This window comes from Castor canadensis, chromosome 14, assembly GCF_047511655.1.
Source record: "Castor canadensis chromosome 14, mCasCan1.hap1v2, whole genome shotgun sequence".
NCBI classification, from domain to species: Eukaryota; Metazoa; Chordata; class Mammalia; order Rodentia; family Castoridae; genus Castor; species Castor canadensis.
In genome coordinates, this window is record NC_133399.1 from 28,453,602 (window position 1) to 28,465,442 (window position 11,841).

Consider the following 11,841-nt stretch of genomic DNA (forward strand, 5'->3'; position numbering starts at 1 on the left):
AAATGCAGCATATTATCAAAGAGACAGCAACAAAATGGAGGCTTTACAGCACTGAAGATTAGGGATGGGAAGGGATTAGTGAAATATATTCAGATTTAATGTAGTGAAAATTAATGACAATGAATGGAAGTGTGTAACAACAAAACCAGATGGAAAGTAGAGTATCCCCACTCAGCATTAAATTATATTGATAGCAGCTATATGTACAGCTCAGTGGTAGAGGCATTGCATAGTGAGCATGAAGCCGAGTGTTTGATACCCAGTAGTTTAAGAAAAAAGGATAATAACAGAGGGAGAGTTTGGAGGAGAAACACAGTAGCTTAAAAACTAGCATAAGCACAAAGTGTGTGGTGTTGAAGGACAATGTGGTTAAAGCAGATAATTGAAGAAATCATTTCAGCTGATACTACAATAAGGCAACCCTTACTTGCCCACTATGGCTTAAAACTTTTAAAAACTATCATCTGAATTATCTGTGAAGGATTTCTACTCATAAGTAGAAAGGTCCACGTAAATCAGAATTTATGGAAATGAAAACTAGTTATCTGTATTTTACTTCTCAAGGTGATTCCAATAAAAGCCAAATTTAGTAATAGTGATACCCTCGGACATTGCCTAGTTAAATTGGTACTAGATGTGGAATTCTTAAGGAAACTATATTTAAGCTGTGAAAACAGATTCAATTTGAATTTTATAGAAAGAGTTTTGCATTTCACTTGGAGGTCAGGGTCTTTGCTCAGAAACTACAATGGTTCCACAGGTATGTTGGCAGTTGTGATGTTTCTGTTTATGTCCAATGTGGGCATAGAAGAAACAATATTTAGATACATAAAATGGATAAAAATGAAAGTTTTCAAACTAGACATATAATATGGCTAAGGAGAAAATGTGTAGTTTTGGATTATGGGATTTTCCAACATACTCTAGAAAAAGAATGAAAGAGAAAATGAGATTATATTGAACTGCCATGCAGTCTCCAGAGGGCAATTTGAATGTCCCTGTTGCTTGGGCTGTAGATGAAGGGATTTAGCATAGGGGTGACAACAGTGTATATCACCGAGGCCACTGCTGCCTTCCTGGGAGAAGATGATACAACTGAACCAAGGTACTCTCCAGCAGCTGATCCATAAAATAAATAAGCAACTGACAGGTGAGACCCACAGGTGGAAAAGGCTTTGTATTTACCACCTGCTGATGGGTTCCTAAGAATAGATGAAATAATTTTATAGTAAGAGAAAAGGATTCAAGAGATTGGGAGAAAACCAAATATAGCACCAACAAAATACTTGACTATGTAATTTGTGAAGGAATCAGAACAGGTAAGATTACGGAGTTGAGAAGCGTCACAGAAGAAATTACCAATTTCCACATCCTTAAAAAAGGGAAATTGTAACACAATCAAATTGTGTATCTGGGACGCCACAAGGCTAAACAGAAATGACATGAAAACTAAGAAGACACAGAAGTGGGAGTTCATAATAACTGGGTAATGCAGGGGGTGACATATAGCCACAAACCTGTCATAGGCCATCACAGTCAGCAGCATATCATCCATACATACAAAAAAGAGAAAAGGAGACATCTGAGTCTGGCAGCCCACATAGGAGATGACTCTGCTGTGAGATTAGATATCTGTAAGCATCTTTGGGACTGTTGAGGAGATGAAACAGATGTCAGCAAAGGACAGGTTTGAGAGGAAAAAGTGCACGGGTGTGTGGAGGTGAGATTCAGAGCTGACAACCAGGATGATGAGCAAGTTTCCAAGCACTGTGACAAGGTACATAAGGAGGAAAAGTCCATAGAGAATGGGCTGCAGTTCTGGATACTCTGAGAGTCCCAGGAGATGGAATTCTGGGAAAATTGTTAGATTTGTGGATTCTGTATGTCTTGAACACCTTTAAAAAAAAGAAAAAGATTGAGAAACTTAAGAGATATTTAATAATTTATGCATACTCTGAATTTAATAATTTAGAAATGATATATTCACAAGAAGCCATATATTTCAAAATGTTTCTCAGAATTTTTTGCTTGCTTAATTTTGTCACAGCATCTAGCTATGTAGCCCAGAACTAAACATCATGAAATTCCTTCCTCACAGTCAACATGCCTGGCTTCTCCATTTTGACAAATCCACTCTTTCTACTACTGTTTATATTTTAACTTTTTGCATTCACCTGCTTGTATCACTTAATTATAGTGAAAAAACAGTCATAGCAATTCTATGATTTCAATAAATCACAACCTATTGTTTGACAAAGAATTGGAAATATTATGTAGTCTTTCATAGTAATGAACCCTCATTCTCAATAAACTAAGAATTTAATTACCCAAAAATTTGAATTCTTGTATCTCCCTTCAAATGATCCCATTGTGTCAAAGGCAAATATACGCAGGAATTTGTAAGGATTTCCTCTCAATATTTCTGTCAGTACTGATTTATGCAAAAATAAATTGTTTTCTTTAAAAAATTATCTCAAATGTAACTAAAGATCATTAAGTAGTGTGCAATACAGTACCTTTTGCTAATGAAATCTAATAATTTACTTGGACCTACATTTTTAAATGGGATTATGACATTGCATATTCACTTCAAATGCACTAAGTGATATGTAGCAGTGAAAGAAGTAAGGATATCATTTATTTATCAGGTTATTATTATGACAACACTTTGAAAATTTAAGCCTATCTCCATACTCCAAGAATGAGACTTTCTCAGTAATCTGAGATTAAAGCTAACTTTTGATTTCCAAAATTTTAATGCATTTTCAGTTTCACTCTTAGTTAACTATATTTGGTGTACCAATAACACTTTGGAATGTATCAAGTATGTTCTTTATTCTTGAGAAATACAATCAAGTCATCTTCCAGCTGGCCTAGACATATCCTTCAATATAAAACACTGAGTAACTTAATCTTGTAAAGAGAATGGTAGTTCTTTGTGGCTACAGTACATGAGAAAGTGGACTGATAAGGGTCTCATACATTTAACAATTAGTCTCTTAACATTGACATGCTTAGTGTAGACAATGTATGTAAATCTTACCATCTCTCAGTGCTCATACAATTTACAGGAAATGACAGAATAACGTGGATCTCCAATACCTGTTTGATATCTTAGAGATATGTAGAATTTAATTAATGTTTGGCCCAAATAACTCTTCTCAAATAAATAATTTCATCATTATCAAAATATCTACTTTCTTGATGAATACAATTGCCTATGTGCACTGGATCTTGGAGACATAAAATTTAAATGTGTCTGACCTAAAAACTAAGGTAGGTAAACCTATGCCATTTTGCTCTTTCATCCACACAAAAATTTGCCATTGTCTATAAAGAGATTAATGATACAGGTCATATTACGTGAAAATATAGAGTCCAGATATTTAATATATAGACATAAACAAGAGGCTATTATTTAATCCTGATTTCTATGGGGAATTCCTGCAAGGAATGGAAGTTCAGATAGGAAACCACGAATGAGTTGAATGAAACTGATTTTGGTCAGTTTGGTGATTGAATCATTGGGTGATTTCATGTTCAACAGAATATTTTTGATGCTTCTTCTGTGCCATGCAAGAATAGCTCTGGGCATTAGAAATGGAAAGTAGTCATGCTTTACCAAAGAAACATAATATCCATTTATAGTGACTAAAATAGAACATCCAAAGCATGAGTAGGAATACATTAACTTCAGATTACACAATGTGTTAGTTGAAGGGTATGAAAGTTAACCTGTCTTTAATAATCATAAAAATATCTCAGTTCTATTTTACCTTTTCACCACATTGGATGCTTCCATTTTTGTTTATTCCTTAATCAGTGCAGTAGTACAATCAACACAGATGACAAAGTTACGTCTCAGGAATGCTAACAACTTGCCTATATCTTAGAAATAAGAGATACTGCTTACATCATAAAAATAATAAGTGGAGGAGGCAAAATTCAAAAATAAATTGTCATACTCTGTGCCTGATGCATAAAACATTTTGTTATTTCTGTCTTATTGCTCCAGGAATAGGTGGGTTCCTACTAACTACAACAAAAGTATACTATAAAATGAGAAGCTTCGGTAGAAATTGAAGCAGTTTGATTTTCCCTGTTCTCAGCAAATAGGGACTGTTGAGTGTTTTTTCATTGCTTTGCCTGGCTCTGTATATGTTTTATTTTTCCTTTCACTGTGATTTTTCGTTCTTTCTTTGAATATTTTCCTTTCTTATCTATGTTGTTCTTCTCTCACTTGCTTTCCATAGCTCCCATTAATATTAATATTAATATTAATTTCATAATTGATAATTTAATTTTATTTACTTTATTTCCTACTTTCTTATCTATCCTTACTGAGACTGTAGGAATTTATTCACATTTTAGTTTTACTAGGTTGAAATATCTGATTTTGTTTTTGCTCTCATTCTGTTCTGCTTTCTCACCCCAGAGTGATACCTTAGAAGAAAATAGAGGGGGGTTAGACTGATTAAAGTACAAAGCCCCACTTATCAATGAACATACACTTAAACAATGAAGGACAGGAATGAAAAACTGGCTATATTAAGGGGAAGGTACTAGTGTGATGAGGACAGTAATGGAAGGTGAATATGGTTTATGTATTTCTACACATATATGAATATGAAATATTGAAATCTGTTGAAGTCATTTTAAGAAAAGGCAGAGAGAAGAGGGAGAACAATAAAGGGAATGAATCAAACAAGACTATATTATATTCATTTATGGAAATGTCACAGTCCCCCCTACAACAATTATATGCTAATATAAACAATACAAAGAAGATTGTTTGCTAAAGAAGACTCCCGTATAAAACAAGAAGAGATATCCATCCCAACAGATTTGCAAATCACAAAGCTCAAACACAAGGAACAGTACTCTTCCAAAGTCCATAACTCATAGTAACCATTTAATATATTTTGAAATGGTTAAAATGATTGACAAAGAAATCACAAGTTTAATTTTAGATATTGTCAGTTCCTCCCAAAAGAGACAAAGAAACTTATAAATGAATTAAAGATGTCAGTACCAGATTTAGATGAAAAATTCAACAAAATGATATTCGTGTTTCTTTGGCAGAAAGTGTGTTTGCATACAGGGTCTTGCACTTGTTCTTCAGAGCACACTTTGCCACCTGAACTATAAGCCCAGCCCTTTTCACTTTAGTTACTTTTTGAACAAGATCTTATGTTTATACGTGGGTCAACCTGGACTGAGATCTTACTACTTCTGTTTCCCACACTGCTGAGATGACAGGAACACATTAACATGCCAGTTTTTTATTGCTTCAGATAATCTCACTAAGTTTTTGCCTAGGTTGACCTCAAATAATCATCCTCCTGATCTGTGCCTCCAGATTAGATAGGATTACATGTGAGCCACCATACGTGAACAAGAGAGTCCAAAAAAGAAAAAAAAAGAACGAACGAAATGCTTCAAATTAATATATATCTTAGTTGATGTTCAAAGGTGCATCTCAATGTATGCCCACTGTCAGTATACTTTAGGTTGGTCTGTTCGACATCTTCCATTACTATCCCTTACTCCTATATCTCCCATCACCCATTTTTCAATAGCTTACTGCACACATCAGTATATCCCCAACCTTCATTTCTTACGTTTTGTGATATATGGAAAATGTCAGCAGTAGATAAGATTATTCAGAAGAAAGTACTGGGGATTGAAGACAAGGGTGAAGAATTATTACATAGCAAAGTGTTATGACAAAACATCATTAATATGTTACAATAAAATTATTCATGTAAATCCCAAATATGGGTAGGTATATTTAATCATGTGTATCATTGTAATTCCAAAAACTGGCATGACCTTTGTTACATGTATGGTGAATAAACTTGGATTGCCTTTATTTAAAAAAATAATTGAACTACTATTTATCTATAAATTTCTGGAATCATTTTTATGCTTTCTATCTTGTTCCATTGTTCTTTGTTACAGATTTATGTGCCATTTGCTTAACAAAGGCTTCCTTTCACTGAAGAGTACTACAGTGAATTTTGTTTTTCTTGTTAACATGCTTTGTATTTCAGAATACTTTGCAGAATCCAATGAGAACATTCTATTTTCTTCTGAAATTTTTATGATTTTAGTTTTTGTATCTAATCTACTAATCTGTTTTTGAGTTAACTTTAGTATATACTGTAAGATAAGATTTGAACATCTTTGCCTTGTATTGTATGTTCTTGGAATTCTAACTACTTGTGGCTGTCTGCCTTTAATGATATACACTTAAGAGTGAAATGTGTTAATCTGTATGCCCAAGTGTCATTACAAAGATAGAGAATTGGATACATAGAAAAATATATCAAATAGATCATAAGAGGCAAGGAAATCATTGACTGAGTCCAAGCATGATCTTTCAATTTCCTATTTTGCATTCACTTATTAACGAAAGTCCTTCCCAATCCTGCCAACCCCTGGATGATGAATGAGCTCACATTGTCTATGGTTATACAACCTGTATGCGTCTGATCCTGTCTCATGAGTGAGCTTGCATTGTACATGTTGCTGCCATTTCATTCCCTGGGGAAAAGACTGAGACCTGGGTAGACTTGCTGGAAATTTCATGTGAGATACATTTTGGATCCACATCAATGTGATGAAATTGAATAATTTTGAATAACTTAAATAATAATCTGCAAATGAAAAAGACATTCAAAATATCTAAGATAGTAAGGTAACAAATCACAGTACCTGTTGATACTATGAGAAAAGATTAATGGAAAAGAAGAAAAAAGACAATTTTACATTATATATGAAATACTTGCCCAAACATTGGCAGTCTAGGTTCTGGAAGAACAGTGAAAAGTAAGAACAGCACTTCTCTTTGAACACTTAGCCTAGCTTACTTCCATGAACCCCAGCACTGTACATGGCCCTTGGTTGCAGGCTGGTATGCACTGTCTTAAGCTCTAGATCAGCCCCAGCAACATATAGTAACTCTAAACACCTGCAAGCAGACACATTCTGCAGTCTGCATTGGCACCAACCAATTAAATTGTCACATTCAAGCTAAAACTCAATTATGCACTGTCTCAGCAGCAACAGTCACAGAGTGTGCCTTAGTGCTATGCTAATCTCACTAAGAGTTTTCATGCATGCTCCAGTATTATACCAGCCAAGTAGTCATGGAATTACAGCCCAGTAGTGGCAACAATGATGCCAATCTTAAAGTGACTCTTGGTGCTACAATGGCAACAGTGGTCCCAGTTAAAGAGATTGTACATATCTTTTCACAGTGTCCAATGCTTCTAAATATAATCTTGCCATGTTAATCACAAAATCTTGTTGATTTTTAAGAAATATAATGAATAAAATTTTCAATGTGTCTTTAAAGAATCATCACAGAGAGCCATTTCCTTGGATTTGCTTCATGAAGAAGTTAAACTTTCCTTAGGGGACATTTGTTACTCTTAAATCAATCCAAAGGAATAAAAAGAATTTTATCTCTGGAAGAAATAATTCTAGCTCATCCTACTGCTGCCTAAATAAACAGAAAAATGAGAGAAACTTTTCCATTTTTCTTTTAACCCCAGGGAAGACCAACTGTTTGCATATTGTTAAGACAGTAGATCAAGTGATGGAATGAGGAGGTCTGATAATTGAGACAGTAGAAACTTTAAACATGTCCCAGGTGCCAGATAGCTGCTATTCTCTGGCACTGCTCTCTGTGAAAACCCATGTGGATTTTCTGAAGGCAAATAAAATGACGGAGAAGAGAAAGCTTCAGAGGTAGACATCTGAGAGAGCTGGTGCATCCCAGAAAGGCTGGTGGACTAAGAAGAAAAACAGGAAAGATCACAGTCAGCAGATTTCACCTGTAGATTAATGAGTATGGTCAAGAGCCTGTTTGTTTAGCCTATGAAAGTGAATTCCCCATACTTTAAAGGAACTTCAGTTTCTACTGAGATTATTATCACCCAGGTAGTGTAGGATTTCCTTGTCTTACATTTTAGGACCTTGATTTATTTTTACTTCCTTGATTTATTTTCTGTAGTCTTTAATACTTTTTACTTCTTTCCTACAAAAGTTTAGGCTCCTTTTTTGGTACCTTGCAGCCAATTTTATTTTTCTCTAAATACTCACCAAATTTTTGTATTAATGAGATACTGTCTTTTTTGTCCATATTTTTTTTTTAATTTTCTTGTTTTTACTGGTTGATTTCTCTTATTGGTAGTGCTTATGAGTTCTATATTGTAGTTCTCATTTACAGTCCAAAGTAGCATCTAACAGTAATTATTTCTGATATTCAACACCCAAATTTCTTTTCTTCCTATTACCAATCCATTTAAATTTGTAGAAAATATCAAATGATAAAAATTCATTTTCATGAATTTATCACAAATACTCTAATGTTTTAGTATACCATCTCCTGTTTAGTGCAGTTTGGAAGAATTTTTTTGGTGGGTTTGAGCTCAGGGCTTGCTAGGCAGGCACTGTACCATTTGAGTCACTCTGCCAGGTCAATGTTATTTGCAAACAAAAAATTATTTAATGGGTTGTGGTATTGTCCTTGATATCTTTGCTTAATGACAATCTCAAACCTTGCTCAGAGCAGTGATAACTGGATAATTTTTCACAAGTGCATTTTTTTTTGTAATTGTGGATAGGATTTATATTCATTGACCAACTTTGGTAGTGAATTGTTTTAACCAATGTTCCATGTTTATACACAGAAATGATATTACCTGATAACCATTTATTTGTATAAATTACTTATTTAGCACCTTAACTTTACTAAATTTCTCACGCATAGGCAGGCCTGTGTTAATTTTGAAAATTTATTTTTGTGACATGGTTGATTTTACTTTCAATATTTATCATAAATCCAATATGTATTTATTCAACATCTTCAATTAGAAAGGATCCTTCTCATTCAATGAAAAGCAAATGATGAGACTAAGTTGTCAAAGTATCATTCCTACAAATAAATTGTAATTTTGAGAGTGGGGGGAAAATCAAAGAAAAATACAGAAAGGTCTAAGGTAGGCTGTTTCTTTGTCACACAGGCTTCTTAAATCAATTCCTGTATCAACTTCACTGTCCAATATGGTAATCACACATGCTGTTCATTCAGCCTAACGTATTTCATCATTCTTTAATTTCTCTCATTAACATTTGGCCTTCTTTCTTGTTCCTGACCATATATTTAAATTGCAGACAATTCTCTCTTAGCTTATGAGATATGCATGTTCTTCTGTCAATCCTATCTATTTTTAAATAATCACTATTCTCAGACATTCATAATGTTGACCATTTTTAAAAATAGAAAGCATGCATATTTACTTTCCCGTTTTCATTTCCTTTCTACTATTCCAAGATGGATTCAGTTTTTCCAACTTCTGAATAATTGCTTCAATTGTGTGAAATATATGTTTTCCTATTAGCTAAACTAATTTTAATAAAGTACATATTCACTCAAGGACATGAACACATGAGCACACACAATCACACATTCCTTGTATATGATTGTAATGTTGGTGTATCTTTATTTCTTATTCATACCTTTCTAGGACACTTTCTTTTTCACTCTTCTTGGAAAACATCATTGGCCATGCCTTCTCTGGAATTAGGACACAGTTAGTAGTGGTATATGGCAGTCAAAGGAGGCATCAACCTTCTGTATTAACAATGACAATAATTCTACACTTGAAGTCTGCCCCATCATTTACATTGGTAAATGATAGCCATATAAGAGTCATCTGTTGTGATGTTAAGAACAGAATCTGACTTTCACAAAATGCCCAATGTATATCACAGTAATCAGAATAGACAAATTATTAGCATTGTCTCATTAATTTTTCTCTTCAATCCTACTACATAGTGAACATTTTCTACTCCTATGGCAGTGTCTTTTTGGCTAACAGACTTTGAATGATATATTATATTGACACAGATGATAAGGGAACTGGCCAAACTCATTTCTGGAATTTGAATCAAGAATAGAGTTTGTACAGAACTATAGTGTACACTGGGGGAATTATCTTTTCAAAATAATTATCATAGATGTCCTGTGTTGTTAGAATGACATAAGATATTACAATGTAAAAGAAATGAAGTGCCTTTAACTAATTTGAAACATCACAGATTAACATATAGAGTGATAAAAGTGAAGATTGTAGGGCCTGGTAGCTCATACTTGTCAGCTACTTGGGAGGTAAAGATCAGGAGGATCACAATTCAAGACCAGCCCATGCTGAAAAAAGGGAGGTAAAGATCAGACGGATCACAATTCAAGACCAGCCAATGCTGAAAATGGGTGAGACACCAACACAACAATCAAGCCAGGTGTAATAGTACAGGTCTATAATTGCAACTAGAAGGTATTGCATCAAGTGATTAGGGTGCTTTCCTAGCAAATGTGAAGCCCTGAGTTCAAAATACAATTACCATCAATAAAAGGAATAAAAAACAATGAATAGATGATAAAAGAGAGAATTTGATAATTCAATAAAATTGTGAATACTTATGTAACTGTTACATGAAAATTGTCTACAACATGGCTGAGGAAATCTTTATCAGGAGAAAAATCTCATGTATTTCATCTATCATCCATGGGTGAGATTGTAAAATGACTATTTCCTGAGTTTTTCATTTGGCTAAATGTTGAGTTACCTTGTTGCTTCCTTCTAAAGCAGAAAAGTCAGTGAATGGGAATAGAAAAAGACACAGAAACGTCAGAATTTCTCCTCTTGGGTCTCTCAGATGATCTGGGACTGCAGCCCATTCTCTTTGGGCTGTTCCTGACCATGTATGTGGTCACAGTACTTGGGAATATGACCATCACCCTTGCTACTCTCTTTGACTCCCACCTCCACACCCCCATGTACTTCTTTCTCTGTAATCTCTCCTTTGTTGACATCTGTTTCACTTCTACCACAGTCCCAAACATGCTGGTCAACATGAACCCTCATGTCTGTGTCCTGTTTGTTCTTACATCTTGGTTCATCATTTTCTGGGTTGCTCTGCTTCACCTTCTACTGTTAATGCATCTGAAGTTCTCCATTGGCACTGAAATCCCATACTTTGTCTGTTATCTTCCTCACATTCCTCAAGTGGCCCTATCTGATGCCCATATCAATAACATTGTTTTGTATATAGCAACTGCCCTGCTGGGTATGTTTCCTGTCACTGGGATTCTCTTTTCCTACTCTCAGATTGTCTCTTCCTTAATGAGGATGTCCTCAAATACAGGGACGTGTAAGGCATTTTCCACATGTGCATCTCACCTCTGTGTGGTCTCCTTGTTCTATGGAACAGGACTTGGGATGCACCTCAGTTCTGCTGTGACCCATTCTTCCCAGGGAAGTATGATTGTTCACTCATGTACACTGTGATTATACCCATGCTGAACCCCTTCATCTACAGCCTGAGGAACAAGGACGTGAAGGGAGCCCTGGGAAGACTCCTCAGCAGATCAACCTGTTGTACTTGACATATTACTAAACTCAGAGATAAGTGCATGTTGTCTGCTCACAAGGAAAATACTGTTAATTTCAATATCCTGATTCATTTTTTTGGTAAAACACAAACTTATTTTCTTATTGTCACAAAGAACCTATTACTTTGGATTTTATATTTTTGTATTTGTTTCCCCTCCAAACTCTAGAAAGCAATTACTTTTAAATTTTGTTCCCTTTACATGGTTCATGTAGTTTCATGTTTGGAAATGTTATGAACAGGCATTCCTGCGATGTTCTAGTACAACTAAAGTACTCTTATCTGGATCTGATATTGTTCCATCAAAAATCACCAATCTTCATCAAAACTTGAACATTTTTCCATGGAAGAAATGGGCTGAAATTGGTTAAATCAAAA

General features: G+C 34.7%; 1 pseudogene; it reads right to left on the reverse strand.

The window, feature by feature from the left end:
* Positions 1-952: 952 nt before the first annotated feature.
* On the reverse strand, positions 953-10,937 carry LOC109677824 (olfactory receptor 7E178-like; annotated as a pseudogene).
* Between the last annotated feature and the right edge of the window lie 904 nt (positions 10,938-11,841).